At 42.7% G+C, this 16142-nt stretch overlaps 1 protein-coding gene across 3 annotated transcripts in view; it reads left to right on the forward strand.

The window, feature by feature from the left end:
* The window catches only part of LOC124429223 (CUGBP Elav-like family member 4), a 462839-nt gene that overhangs the window by 32951 nt on the left and 413746 nt on the right, over positions 1–16142 (forward strand). For all 3 annotated transcript variants that reach the window (XM_046974223.1, XM_046974224.1, XM_046974229.1), the window contains one exon: positions 10640–10722. The gene's annotated coding sequence lies outside the window, so the exon portion shown is untranslated. The remainder of the gene's footprint in view (positions 1–10639; positions 10723–16142) is intronic.

Below are 16142 nucleotides of genomic sequence, written 5' to 3' on the forward strand. Positions count from 1 at the left end.
AATGGGTTCTCCCAGAATATCTCTCTTTGTCGATCCTACACATGCTCGATAACGTTGGAGCTTTTATTGTCATGCAAAAGTGCGAGCTTATGCTCGATGTGGAGCAATTCGGCAGTCGGTTGGACACAATACGCCGGATAGTCGACGCGATACAAAATATGCAAATTCGCGGGACGTCGGTGCCGCTGGTCCACGACAAAAACAATAAACGACGAGCGATTGCATGTGTTCATACATCGATGGATCCATAAAAATAGCCGCGCGAACACGGTCGCACCATCGAGGACGAACGCGACACCGATAAAAAGAGGAGCGAAGGAGAGGGGGATAGAGTGAGAGAGAGAGAGAGAGAGAGAGAGAGAGAGAGAGAGAAAAGAGAGAAAAGAGGTTTGCTATTGTGAAACACCTCATTGCGAGTACCATCATTATTTAGTGACGACGAAATTGTTCGTTTCGTACTACATTTTCTACGGATTAGTAAATGACGAATTTATAATGATTACTAAATTCTTTTCTTTGAAAACAGTCAAAGTGGTCAATGCTACTTGGAAAAATTGTTCAACCATTTTCTGCGTTAATGATCATTATAATAATTTTTCAACGTTACGGTAAAGTTCCGAATCTATGGAAGGCTTTTGTTAGTTATGGTACTTTGTTTGGACTACGGTTTCCAAAAGTGCTTGCCGGAGGCAAGCTTCCTACAGTTCTCACACTCCGGTCTAACACGTACTAACTGTTCACGCCTCTGCGGGTGTTCCGGCAAGGCCAGTGTTTCCAAAACTTTTCTTTCAACTGCCCGCTTCTCTCTCTCTCTCTCTCTCTCTCTCCCTCTCTCTGGTATTTTCTCTTTACTTCATTGCCGGTAGAAGGAGCTCGAGTAAAATCTCTGGTCGGTACCAACGATAGATCTGCTACCACTGTCTAGCTTCGAGAAAAAATAGATCTTCTATAGTTTTCTTCGCTTCTCCGAATGGATTGTAAATTTTAAATTCTACTCGAGGAAGAAATTCTTAATCATGCGCCAGCTCAAATGGGTCCGATCTTCGACGTATACTATGATGCTCGTACTCTTCTTGAATCGAGAATATTGCGGAGGACTTTGGGCTCTGGTATGAGCTCGTCGAAGTTGAGCAGTTCCGCTGTAAAGAGCAAATAATAATAGCTGAGTTCCGACTCCGCCTAGTTTCTTGACTCTCGAAGGTAATCTCGCTTCGGTCGCATGTTTTCTGTTGCCTGGAGATTGTTTCTTCCAAAGTGAAGTGCTACTGCGATTTTGTTGACTTTCCTTTTCGTGGACAAAAAATAACAGTGCAACTGCAGAAAAGAACTTTCTTTCCTGTCTTATTTATTTTTCTTCGGACCCTTTACGCCAAGCAGAGAATCGAACTCTGCTTTTATCTTCGATATAAACTTACGTAACTCACTTTGTTGTTCTTTTCATTGTCTAGATATGAAATTTTAATTTGAAAATATTCCTGGACAAAAATTGGGGTGCTTTTTAAAATATTCAAGGTTTTTTATGGTCACGAAAAATTTCATTGCACTCTAAATCGTATGACGGACCGATATGCGATCGACGGTATGTTGGATAGTATACTTCCTAGGGAGAGTAAGGATAAAAATGGTGTAGATCGAGAAGAGTAAGAACGAAAAAGGGAGAACGAAAAGGGAAGAGGGAGGGCCAGAGGGAGAGGAGAATTGGTGAAGCGTCCCGCAGGCTGGTTTGACGTGTTCCTTCCCGAGGTATTTTCGCTCGTCGTCGACCATTTGCTAGCGTCGCTTGTAAATATGAGCGGTCCTTCTTTCGGACAGAGAGCAATAGCCCTAACAACGTCTTCTTACCAACGTCGTACGAACCGAGAACATTTCCAAGGCAGCACTTTTCTCAACCCGAGGGACGCTTTTGCCATTTTTCGACCGGCTTTCGTGCAGCCCCATAAAAGGGATAAGAAAGTAACAGTCGCAACTGTGGAAAAAAAGACGACTAGACGAAACGAGAAGGTATAAGATCGACAAGATGAGAGAAATAGAGAAAGACGAAACTGGTTCACCTCGGCCAATCAACGTCGATGGCATAGAGCCATCGTTCTAGCCATTTTACGTGGTGTCGTAAAAGATCCTTGTTACGAGCGCCGAACGAACAAAATGACGGATCATAATAAGTTCTATCCTTCGGTTGGTAGGCTCCAGCTAGCATTTTCCTCTTTCCAGAAAATTTAAGCGTGGAACGCTCGTAAACTATCCCGCGGTGACGTGTGTGATATCTCCCACGACGGATTTTCTCTCGAGAACGTCAAAGTCAACCGTTTTCTCTTACTCGGTCTAGAGAAAAAACTGCGTAGGGTAGTTTTCCAGACTTCTTCCATCGGATGAAATTTAATTAATCATCGGATATTGTGCCGCGAACTTGACTTGGTTCCTGCCGGCGACGTTTGGAAGCATTTATAAATCGCTTTGACGAAGCAGAGATTCTCATCGTTTATGAATATGGTCGATGTTTTCATTTTAGGATCGACGATAGAATTAACGAATTGATTATCGGAGGATATTGTTCTTCCGGCATTCAACGCGAAAGCGCTCTCTTCTTATCGGTGGTCATGCTTCATCGAGCCTTTCGTTAAGCAAAATTGCGCCAAAGTGTCGATTTTGCTTGCGAATGCGCACTACTGCACATATATACTCGGGCACCGACACGCGTGTGGACAAGAGGCGATAGGAGCCATTATATACGATGTGGTGGGGATTCTTTGTTCGTGTGCCGTCGCGGTATAAATTGTCGGGCTCACTTAGGTGGCCAAATTTATTCCAATCCCGTAATCCGCGCCTATTCATACAGATGCAAATCGGAGAAACGTGTGCCAAATTCGTACGCATCCTTCTGGAAACGAGATACCTCATGGGATAGGAAGGATAGCCTACATAGTTCGCTGCAGACTATGCCAGGAATGAATTAACGTGACCCTTACCCAGAAACGCGGGGCGGGAGGAAGTTGGTAGTCGGGATGGAAGCACCGTAATACAACTCGTCATGGTCCCTCTGGAAGTCAAGCTTGGGGCTTTCGAATGTAGTACCGCGAGTTACGCGTAATGGAGACTGTGGTGCCTGCTGCTGCTGCTGCTGCTGCTGCCTGTCCTTCTGTCTCATCGTGAATTATTAAATGTTCGAATTAAATGCAGTACCAGTAGTCATATAAGTTGCGACCGCAGATTCCTTGTAGATATACAATTGACGAAGAGAATGGTAACGGAGTCCGTTACCGATGGAGCGTTTATTCCGATTTAGAGCTGATCGGGACGATTCAAAGTACTCAGCTTACATTCGACTGCTTTGCTCGTCACTGCGTGCACCCTGCTCTTGTCTCTCTCTATCTCTATTTGTCTTCGCCACGAACGATAGTGCCTAAATCACTTGGGCTTAATGCACATACAACTCTCTGCTAATGCATGTGGCTCAAGAGTGTACCTGCTAATCGTTCTCTCGAAATAGTCAGGCTTTGCCCATTAGAAACGATATAACCCTTTCCAATTTATTTTATCCTGAGATATCGAGGATGTTGGCCGCATTGCTGAAGTCGATGAAGCAGAATAGGATAACTCGAGCGAGTTTATCGTTCGATGCTATGCAAACTCTCTGGTTATGCGTACTCCTCGGTTTTATGGACCGCGACTTTGTGATTGCGGAAATATCGAAGCTTTTCCTTCTCGACGGCCTTAAACTCTTCCCGTCTCGTATGGCCAACTTTTTTCAAAGCGTTCAACGAGTGTAGCAAAACTATTCGCTCATCGATAATATCGGCGCAATCCAAACCGCCTTTCTGCAAATATCCGAACGTTCTTTATATTTGTTACGCGATCGAGCTTGTGCCCCAATTTCTAGTAAATGGCAATTGATTTATTTTGCACTTGCATCGATGCTTTGAAGTGAGAAACTTTGAGCTCGTGATAGTTGATGTTTTTTAGCGTTACGATTGAACGTTATCAATCGTGTACTCGAGACCGTACTCATCGTGGTATACTCGACGATGAACGATAGAGACCATTCGATTTTCTCTCGAAGCAAAATACTAACTATTGTTCGCGCGAGGGCGTGCGTTAACGCGTTTACAACGAATGTTTCCGAGCTTTATGCAACAGTTTGGCTCGGAGCCGTCTTACAAGAAGTAGACCACCGATCATCTTCTCGAAATAGCGTTATGTATAGCTCGGGGATATCTAGATCATAGATACTATATGTCTCAAGGGGTGAGAAAGTAAAGGGGAAGAGGATTTTCTCGCGTGACAGTCATAAAACCGAGAGAGAAGAGGAAAGGCATCAAAGGGAGAGAGAGAGAGGGGGGGGGAGAGAGGGAGAGTGAGAAGGAGTAAGGGAGGAGAAAATGACTGCATATTCCTCTTCAATACTCGTTCGTTAGTGCTTATATCCTAGCGCTAACGATAAGTGTCGATATATGAGTAATCCAAGTATCAACGATGAGTGACAGTTAACTGTTAGAGCAGTTTCCCTCTGAGTGTCACATTTTCAATTCCAATTTTTATAAATGCAAACTTTTTTTGAAACGTACGTGCTAAAGTGGAAAATCAGTTTATCGGACTTTCATTAAGGAATTCGTAAAATCCTCGTCGTCGGACCATTTAGCAATTGGTTAAGAGCGATTTGGCTAGCGTTAGGTACCTCGGAACTTTTCACTCGTACACTTGCTCCGAACATTCTCTCACGTTCTTCAAGTTCCGAGACGACATGTTGAAGATAATTCGATGCGGGGTTTAACTTTGGCACGGGGTAGAAACGAGAGGGAGAAACGGAGAGAGTGATTCTTCTTCGACGGTCTACGGACGGAGAAGAAGAGTGTTTCTCGTTTACGTGACTCGTGTCACTTTGACAATGTCTCTTCGCATTATTAGGGAGCAAGAATACCAGAAGATTCCTCTTTCTCTACGTATTCCCAAGAAAACGCACGTGTTCTCACGTTTACGAGCTTTGATCGCTCAGGCGAAAAGCGAAAACGTCTAACTATGAAAATTGACGAATCTTTCGAGCATTTCCTTTTCATCTCTCGTCGGAGGAAGAAAATTAGAGAGATAGAAGGGTTTTAGAAGAGCGAGAAACGTATTTTCGTGGGGCATTACGAAAGAGAGTAATACGAGAGGAACGTGGAAGACGAATGACGGTGGAGAACGTGCATGGAGGAACGAAGGGCTGGAATAGAAATTCCAAAGCTTTTTTTCTTTCTTTAATAAATACGTGGAGCAGAAACGGGTGTACCGTTGGTCTCCGTCGGCATCGAGTTTTACCGAGAAACAGACGAACGAAGTGGACTCGAAGAGGAACGTAGGTAGATACAGGCATCGGCTGTGGACGGAGAGGGACAAAGAGAGGAGGGGAAGAGGCTCTGGGACAACGACGTTGAAAAGAGGGAGAGAGAGATCTCGTTGTATCGATCGGCGTCATAAAATCCATTTTATGACTTGGACGCTGTCCAGTGACTGGTGTATTAGCCGTCGCATTGCCTCGCAAATAAAACGCTCTTCTACTCTTGAACCCCCTTTAACCACCTCGCTCAGCCCTCGTCGCCGTCGGACGGTGCCATCAACTCTCGTCTGTATCTCCCGTCTCCTCTCTTGTCCTCCCTCTTCATCTACCCTGTCTCTCTCTCTCTTCCCCCCCCCCCCCTCTCTCTCTCTCTCTCTCTGTTGTACGTCGGCAGGTTTATAGGCAAAAACTCGGTAGCTAGACCGTCTCCTTCACGGTCTTGTACCTCGTGCGATTATACCATTTTACATAGGGAATTCGGAAAACCTATCGGATCGTCATTTCCTGTTTTCTTCGCTCCTTTCTTCTTTACAAATGCCATGTCAATGCATGGTGGATTGAGAATATTCATCCATAAGAGTTTTCGAGTGTAAGTACAAAAAATTATGCAAATATATTTATGATCTCGGATACGCGTAGAGGTTCGTGCAATATTCTCACGTACTTTACTCGAGTAGACTGTCATTGTTAGCAAGGGAAGAGAATTCTTTGTTGTAGGTAATGTAAGTGCGCCTTCTCAATGGATATTTTAACAACGACAGATCCCTACTTCGCTTCTGTAGTTGCCGGAAATATCTCGATTATGTACAATAGTTATTTTGTGCTTCGTGATTCTCCTTTTACCTCTTTAGGGAAAGACAATTAATGGATAGACCCAATACGCAGAATTAGGAGGCGTAGGCTTCCGAGAGGAATAAAGATAGGGTAAACGGGTGGACTTTTCGCAAATTGGTTTCGCGTGTTCAAGAGGCGGGCCGAGGCTCGCTCGTACATCGACCGGTGACCGTAGATAATTAATCCCAATTGAATTAATTAGATTCGCTCGGTGAAAATTAAGCTCCGTTGGTATATACGTGCTGGGATATTCAAGCTTTTGTCACGAACTCACCTTCGTCTCGAAATTCGTCTAGTAGGAATTGAATTCTCTTAATCTTTGCTCCTTCCAACTTTCTATCTTTTTCCTTTTTTTTTTTTCTTTTCTTTTTCTTTTTTCTTTTTTTTTTCTTTCTTTTCAGTTCATCCGATTTACGTACGTCAAAAAACTAGGCTTGGCCTTTACATATCGTAGAACAATCTCGAACACGTTAACGCTTTTTTACGAAGCGACGATCGTAGCGTGATAGCGATTCCTCGCGACGATTTTTCAAGCACGTTCGTGCATTATATTTTATTGCGCCTTTTAACCAATATATCTCAACCACTTGGGAGTCGATGTGGCGTGCGACGCGCGTGACGTCCTGGAAGATAACGCTTCGTCTTTTTCTTTCTTTTGTCTCTCTTCCGTTTTCTGCTCTCTCTTTCTCTTTTTTTCTATCATTGACTCTCTCTTTTTTCCGTTTCCTCTTTTTTTCTTCTTCCTCAACTACACTACATTTAGACTCATCCTTTTCCTCTCTCTCTCTTTCTCTCCTCCCTTCTCTCTTTCCGTACACATATATTTTTATTTCGTTCTGACTCTCCACTTTTATGCGAGATCCTTTACTTCCTGCTAGACTACCGCGTCGTCTTAAATAACTGCCCGAGAATATTATAAATTTTCAAAATAGTACAGTGCTTAGATAAGGAAGAAATCTAAACGAGTTCATATTAACAGTACCGTCGTGTTTCTGACGGCCCATAGTGTAGACTGAGGACACATAGTGATTGATAAGGTGATCTTAACAAACGATAGCCACCCTTCTTGACGGAAATGATATTTAGGACGCTGACAATCAATGTATTATTTCGTTACAAAAGGATTATCAAATTCTTGCATATTCTGATATTAAATGAATATTTGAAAAGGTCTTATTGATTTCAAATTTAACTTATTGTCCGTGTTATCATCGTAGTTGCTTCGTCGATTTGATTCGATTCGATCGAAAGACGAACGAGGAAAAGAGGCACCGCGCTTGCAGGAAGGTTCGATTCTCCATGGGAGTTAATTCGCCTGGGGTGCCAAGAGAAAGGGCTATGATTCGGCGCGCTACGAAGTTTTCTATTCGCGACGGTATCAGCCGTGGGGAATAGGAACGTCATGCGAACTGTCCCAATGCAATTAAGATAAGCACCGGCGATGTTTATAAATGTTTCGTTGAGCGCGCGTATTACGAGTAACACGCCGCCATACACGCATACATATACTTTCTCATATAGTTTCATGAGCGAAACAGCGACCCGAAAGAAAGGGGAGAAGAGAATCGTGGCGCGTCTCCTATCCGAGAAAAAGCAAACAGTCGACGGCGTGACTACCCGCAGGCTACTGGTCCTTAGAAACTTTCGGACGCCATTCCCCTTTTTGCTTTCAACCCCTCTTTCTCTCTCCTCTCTCTTTTTCTCTCTCTTTCTTTCTCTCTCTTTTCACCCTTTCGCGACGAGCAACCTGCGTGTGGTTTAACTCGTGTCAGATTTCAAGTAATATTTTGCACAACTTTGAATGATAGAGATTTCTTTTTTTTTTTTTTTTTTATAATGTAAAGTAAAAGTAACTAAGCTCCATTTCCACGAGTGATCTAGCATCGCTGGTAACTCGAATTTAAGGTACACATTTAAGGTAGACGTAGGATTTGGTATTACATGAAAAATTATGAGATCGTCTAGAACCGGCTTCCTCCTACCGTCGTCGCTATCATCGTTCTCTCCTCATCCTTCCATTCCAGTCCTGCTTCCTTCGCCTCATCGACGTAACTCCTCGCTAAGAAACTGCTGCCGGCATGACTCTGACTGCCATCCTCGTGAAATTGCGTCTTCGAAGCCTCACCGTGAGATTAAAACGTCTCGGATTTCACGAGGCGGAACGTGGAACGACGACGACGACGACGACGACGAAGGCAAGCGATTTAAATTTCACACGCTAGAACGGCGCGACGGCGAACGTGACGGAAACGGATGCCCGACTTTCTTCTTCGTTCTTGGGGTTATTCGGAATTTTTCCTGTAGGCGATCGAACTTTAGTTTTCTTTGATTTTCTTTTGAAATCGTCCTTTTTCTTTCATTTTCGTCTTCTTTCCGTATCAATTGTTCGACTTAATGGAAACATAAATATATCGTATTTCATTTTAACATCTCTCTGGTCGTTGTTTCGTTCTTACAAAACTTATTGAATTATTAGATAGAAGGAGCGAGTAAGGTGATCATGATAATGTTACGAAACGTTCGAGCATGTCTCATTCATTGTGAGAGACACGTCCAAGTGCACCCACGAGTCTTGTACCGCGCGTGCTTGCTTACATCCATCTCGGTGCGTTGAGATAGCGAAATGGCGATCAGATAGGATGGAGAGGCCCTTTGAATAAATCTTCAGACCGATAGGGAGGCGGACCCAAGGGGTTTGCTCGACAATGCGATAGCCGATAATGGTCTGGTTCAAGCGCCGTCCAATTCTGAGGTTAATTACCATCGTTTTAACCCGTTGTCGTTTTCCTCCTCGTATCGGCCCGAAACCGTTCTTAAAATCGGCCCAAGTTGTGCGCTGAATGAATTTTATGTCGATAATCACCGCCGCTCCTTCCCAAGGATAAGAAAGAAAAATGAACGGTATTAACGTAGAAAAAGTCTTCTTGTTGAAAATCTTTCTTACTTATTTTCAAATTAGAGCCCGATAAATTATTACGATTAAAGAAATGAGAGAAGTTAAGAAGCGCGTAATACTGAATTGTAATTAAAAAAGGAAAATGTAAAGAAAGTACACATTTATTTTTATCAAATGCCAGATAACGAGGCATATCCAACTAGTAATAGTTCAAAGGTTGCGTGAGAAAGGCAATACGATCTACGGATGTTTGCGTCGGCCCCACGACGTTATTATCTTACGGAAACGATAACGGAAAGATCGAACTACGATCTCTGCAATCGTTTCTCTTTCGTGATATACTTTCACATGATACTCGTAATATTCGACGTTTCGGAACTTGGAATATTGTATTTCTGAATAGGCTGCCTTCGGCATTTGTACTTTGAAGGAAAGAAACTAATAAAACACTATAAGCCGCGCTTAAATCACATTTCGATGGGATCAAATATTTAGTTAAGTGGATCAGAATTTGTGCCACTTTTTCCGTCGTACCGAAGCTGCGCCGATCGTCCCGCTCGATAACACGATAGCCGAAATAATTGAATTTACCTCGATTCAATATTGGGTTAGAGGTTGACTTGATTTCATCAAACGTTTTAGTCGTATATTAAGACCCCTTCTTATTTCTATAATTCAAGGCACTCCAGCAGTGCTCGATACGCTTGAGCGAATTCGGTTGGTCGTAGTAGAAGAGGAGGAAATATCGTCGTTCTCTATGTCACAAAGTTTCCTTTCTCGTTGGACTTCCTTACAGGAGAAGAGCGAGCGAGCGAGCGAGCGAGCGAACGAGAGAAAAGGAGAGAGAGAGAGAGAGAGAGAGAGAGAGAGAGAGAGAGAGAGAGAGAGAGAGAGAGAGAGAGAGAGAGAGAGAGAGTTTATTTTCACGTGGCACGCCCAAGCTTCGCTGAATTCAGTTCGGTCGAAACTGCGTGAGATGAGAACGTTTCCGTCGAATCGTTGAAGTAAATGGCACCGCCCCTTGCGTTACCAACGATACACGTCCCTGGACGTTGCAAGAATTACGACGTAAAACTTCTTTTTCTTCTTCCAATGCGTCCCGTGCTGGTAATTACGCAGTGAAAACTTTTCTGCCGTCCCACCTATCTCTAATTACGTTAACACACTGATTCCAGTCACGTGATTCTTACATAAAGACGATTACGTTTGACCAACGAACAGCTGTGTGGCACTACCGTGATGATCTCTCCCAAAATCGGACTCCACCCCGAGTCCGAACGACTCTTTTTTATCGCCTTGGATCGACGAAATCGTAATTTCTACTTGTACGAGCATACCGTAGAGAATGAGCTAGAAAATGAACTAACGTTACATAAAATCGTTTATTTTTAGCTGTTCTAATTATATGTTCTTACCGCATCATACGATAACGAAATAGCACGAATAATGTAACCATTTTCGTGCCTCCTTCGAGGATCGATTGAAAGCTCGAAAAAAGAAAAATAATAAAATTCTAAAAAAATAGTCGCTTCCGTCGGTTTACTTATTTTCATTGTTTTTGATTTTTTCTAACAATTTTTTCATCTTTAACGTTCCAGGGTGTGCATTTCTCACCTACTACAGCCGTGACAGCGCCATCAGTGCCCAGAACGCTCTACATGAGAAGCGGACTTTACCAGGGGTGAGTATTCATTAGTATGTTATTTATTTACTAAAGTAGCAACTCATATATCTCAAAAAGGATCTAACGTTGTTTAAGATTTTTAACAAATATTAAATCTTAATAACAAATATCAAATATTAATTCCATTAATCCATGCATCATAACCAGTAATACATTCGTAAAGTCAGAAAGTAACCGAGGAATATTTCGTTATCGGTATGTGCTCATATTCCCATCAAGGACACAATACAAGTAAATCATGCATAGCGTAAGTTAGCAACGACCGATTATTTTTCTTTCTTTTTTTTTTTTCCTTTTTTTTTTTGTTTGTAAAAAGTGGGTTACGGATAAGATGAAATCTTATATATCGCGATTTTAATGATTTGATATCAAGAAGGAATAATTCGACACGAAGAATTTTGCTACTTGTAATAGCATAAACACGACAATACTCAATTTACAAAATCGAAATGTCATGTATGAAAAGATTGATATATTTTAAATGAATTAAATGTGGGGGAGAAAAAAAAAGAATAGAAAGAGAAGAAATTTTTAGAGATTCCATCTCTTACTCTTTCTCACTATTTAAGAGGATTATAAAACGCTGTAATATCTTGAGAATTTTTCTCTCCAGACATATTTGTCTAGAAGAAAGTTAACCTCTTCGATGACGTTAACAGATACTTATCGCTGGAGCGACCCGTATGGCGCTTCCCAGGATAATTCCGGCGATTCGCCGAGCGATCCGGAATATTAAAATGGCCTCGACGTGACAAGTTAATCTCTTAACGTCGAAAGGGTAGTTAGAGGAACGGGGGAGGAAAAAAGAAAAGAAGGAAGGAAAAAGGGTCGCAGAGACGTTGATGGTGGTGGAAAAGGGCGAAGGGTGGACCCAACCAAGCACACGATGTATCATCGGACGTTCCTTCCCCTCCGTTTGCCTCTCCTTTCTCGAGACTCCCTCAACAAATGCCAGTGCTGGCTACATTTCTCCTTATTCCCCGGTGTCAGAGATCGCTCTTATTTACACTTACTAGAAGGTATGGTTGAATCAGTATTTTTATGTATACGAAAAAAGTAGGTGATAATGATTTGACAAATACTGTAGTAACAATAAGATAACTTCGATCAACGGTATATTGTAAATATATGCAAGCAGCTCGTGTATATTTTTAATATTGATGTAAAATAATAGCATTAGGATTCGTTTTTCGTTGCTCTCGAAAGTTTGCCGTCGATCGTCCCATCTCTGTAGCGCTGAAGGGTGGCAGGAGCCGGCACTGAACGTTGCTTAACTGCCAGAGCAGTGCCAACACGCCCCTTCCCATTATCCGTTACTACCCCTTGGAAGTCCGTAGCTAGTACTGGCGTTATGTTTCGTTAATCTATCCCCGAAACAACGCTGCTACGGTCTTGGCACCGCTGCCAGCGGAAATCGTTTTAAATGTTATGCCGAGAGATGCGCCGGGGGCTCCGTTGAGTTATGACTTTATGAAGAGAGCCGAACGCACCGTTCCGGCCGCGCGTTTCCGCATGCGTACGGTCCTACTCTCCCTTTGCACCCGTCCCTTCCGTAGACCAGGATAAAAATAGCCACCGTGTACCGGTTGTTCAAAACTTTTTTTTTAGTCATTTAATAACATTTCGTTTGTCAATGCTAATGTTCCATTGCCGAAGCTTTCTCTCTTCCATTTTTTTGCCCTTTTCTATTTTGCGATATGATAGTGATATCATTAAATCACCGGCGAAGTAATATAGTTTTTAGATTTTAAAGCCGGTTTGTGTTCCACTGTTCCAAGTGTACTTCTTAATGAAGCCGATTAGTTTGAATTTTCATCTTGCTGTCATACGGCCTGACATTGTATTTCGCCAGCGTAATGATGATGTACAGTCACTGGGCCGCGCGTTCCTGTACGTAATGTGTCTCCCTTTTTGCCGGTCAGCCTGTTGTAATGACAAAATGTAAATTACTACGAGAACACGTATAATCGAGCATTATCGCCTCGATTTATGAGACCCTTTATCAAAATCCTCATATAAAAGGAATTTGTTGTAGGACCGATGTTCGGCGGGGTAGACTTTCAGCTTGATGCATTTGGGATGTGTTCATGTATTACGATTATGCAGCATCAATTTTCCATTTATGAAACTACGTAGGGACTTTTTGAAACATTGTTATAGCCCATTCAATCATTGACACTGCAGTAACGAATTCTATATTTTTTTAGCATTTTACCGCGAAATGCGCATCAACGAAATTACTCGTTTTTCTTCTTCTTTATTGAACGATTACGTTCACTAAAGTTCCAAAGTCAAAGAGATAACAGACGTTTTACGATCAAAGAGAATCTTACATCTCAGTCTGTTGTCTCGCCGCCGATGGTCGGTCACTTCGAAACAGTGACTCGTAGACGTCGATAAGACGACGACGCATTAGAGGTTTCGTTTTAGTAGCGATTAAATGTCGAGGCCTATCGTAGGCACCTTTACGACGAGGATCGGTTGGATGATAGTACTCATATCTCGACACACCTGAGGCTATAACTCGGTCCAAGCAGAGTTCAGCCTTCATAAACACGAATCGCAAGGCGAACACCCACCATCCCCGCTGTGCAAGCAATAACAATGCCACGTTGGCCAGGTCGTCTATACTTAGACATTGCTTACCGAGGAACGTTGCACGTGCGCACGCGAATGTCTGAAAGTGTGTATTTTCTCTCTCTCTCTCTCTCTCTCTCTCTCTCCTTACCTCACTCTCTTTCGTTTCCCTTTCACATACCTCTTTCCGTTTCCGTTGATTCTTCTTAAACGCGCTCCGCATTGAAATATTAGACATCGCACGTCTTCAAGAATATCAAAATTGACTCTCTTTCTCGATCGTTCCTATCAAGTAGTTGATAGTTATCGTACGTCACGATCGAGTATAATAGATAGCGAAACTCGAGATTTCTCAATTGGATATTATCGACTAATAGCAATGATATATACTCATGGGCTCTTGATAACGATCCATGAGAGGTCGGATCGCTGTTCAATAAACTACGCAATGGCGTGATCGGTAGGAGACACAGCCGTGAACGATCCCTATCCACATCCGGATAGATTTGCTCAAGGGTTTGATTGAATCTTCGCGTGCAGGACGTGGTCATCAACGAAAATATAACTTTCTCTCTTCGTGTTCTTTTCTTTGAAAATGATAGAAAAAGTTGAGCGAGAGAATTGGATTATTATTTGGGTAACTTTTCTCGACACGCTCGATCTCGTAGAAATCGAGAACGAAATTTCAAGATAGAAAAAGCCGAAGAGTTCGCTTCTTTGAAAATGTTTTGCCCAAGGCAACTCTGTCTATCCTTAATCCGACAATTCTTTAAAGAATTAAAGCTCGATCTCTTTCTTCTTCTCTCTCGCAGATGATTTCTCTTCGAGCGTTTTGCTTCGATGAAGCTTTCCAAATTTAATTCTTGTTTATTTATTTTGCCTCGGATGCCCGGCTTCTGCCTTAGCTGCGAGATGTTGATCTAGGCGGCCCCTAACATTAACAGATCGCCAGATGTTACTACAGGATCGTCCATATTTGCCGTGTGACACGGGAATTGATGTACGCTTTCGTTCGAGTTGCCGCCTCAAGAAATATCGGTCGGCTTGTGTTATCGTTTAGAAATTCCCTGAGCAAACTCAAATGTATATTACATTTTATTTAATGCGTTTAATGTTACATGCCAGTATATTACTTTACCTTTTATCGATAACGTCGAACAAAAGTTCTCCAAGTCGCGTAAACTTTGCGACAATCTTGCTTAAGCTTTTACTTTGTAAATGATAATTTAAATTCGCGCTATCGATTATATCATTGTAATGTAACTTGAAAGCAAAAAAAAAACCTTGCTGATACCATTTTAATATTTAACGTCTCGATATTGCCAGACAAAACGTTTCGTGACAAAACGTAAGTGACGGAAAATAAAGAAATAACATATCGTAGGTAGTCCGAAATAAATAAGTCCTACGTAGAGAAATATGAATCGGTGCTTATTGACAAACTGGGCAGTCTCCTCTTAATACAGTCACTTTTTAATGTTGTCATTATCAAGCGGTTCTTAAGGGAGTTACCAGAAGAACGAGAATGAAAAAGAAACTAAGAGGAGTATCGTTTGGAATAGTACAAATTTGCATAAGTCAAGCGATAACTGAATGCATGCAAATACTGAAGTGGGAATTAAGAGGGGTGGGGGTGGGGGGGATGTAAAGAAACAGAAAAATTGGTTACAGCCGACGTGGAAAGAAAATAATGTGTCGTTGGTGCGGTCTACTCGAACCGGGCATTCTTTGCAAACCCCTCTAACGAAGTTTTTCTAAGGTTCTGCGCGCATGCACCTATTCTATTCTACCCCCCCGTCGAATCCGATGAAATTTAAGCGATACTCGGAAACGTTCCGATCTACTTTATCGTCGTTCGTCTCAACTCGACTGGACACACGTAAATAGTAAAAGAAAAAGAGAGAAAAAGAAATTGGAAGGAATGGAAACGTAAGTTCACCAAGCAACCGCTTATCGCTGAGCTTTTCAACGTCGATGGCGTCGTTCCATATAGGAGTTAACGACGACGGTTCGTTAAAGATAACGTCTACGGAAACTTATAATAGACGGTATAATATTAAGAAGAAGAAGCGGCCGCGATAGTGTCGTGAAACAATTACGAGAAAGTTTCGTCGTGTGTTTTCCTCTGCTTCGTCGACGAGTAGGAAGAGGAAGAGGTATGGAACGGTTGGAGAAAAGAGAAGCGAAAAGAGGTGGAGGAGAGAGGATAGTCGTATTCGCGCAAGGCGAAGATACGAAGGAAGAAGAATAAGAAGAGAAGATGGAGGAGTCTAAAGGAGGGATGGAAAAGAGAAATGGGAGGGGACTCTGTGGAACCGAGGAAGAGAAGGGAGTCACTCCCAAGAGGAAGCAAGCCCGAGTGGCGACGCCTCAGTGACCGAGCTTACTCTCTCTTGTGCTTTGGCTCGCAAGCGCGAACCTCGTAGAGCCTCCTTTTTCGTCTACCACCTACCACGCGCGTCTACGCGTGTTCTCCCTCTCTCGTTCTCGTCCCTGCGCACAAAGACCGGCGCCTACTACAACCCTCGTGGTGGGCGCCTCGTGGACCATCGCTTTTGCCTTCTACGATACGGCCCTGAGAATAAGCCAGTCGCAGTTATACGCGCGCCCTTCCGTACCGTTCTTTGTCCCCATTCTTTCTTTTTCCCTTGCCGAGTTGCTACGTTTCAAGAAGCTGCTTTCGCGAACGTGTCGCTCGCGTGCCTTACCACCGAAAGAAAAAAAAGAAAAAAAAAGAAAAGAAAACGACTGCGAAACGACTTTCTTTTAATCCTCTCTTTTTCATCCTTCTCCTAACTTTGCTACTATTCACACGTGCGCGAGTTCGCTTTCGATGATGA

Source organism: Vespa crabro, chromosome 14, assembly GCF_910589235.1.
Source record: "Vespa crabro chromosome 14, iyVesCrab1.2, whole genome shotgun sequence".
NCBI lineage: Eukaryota > Metazoa > Arthropoda > Insecta > Hymenoptera > Vespidae > Vespa > Vespa crabro.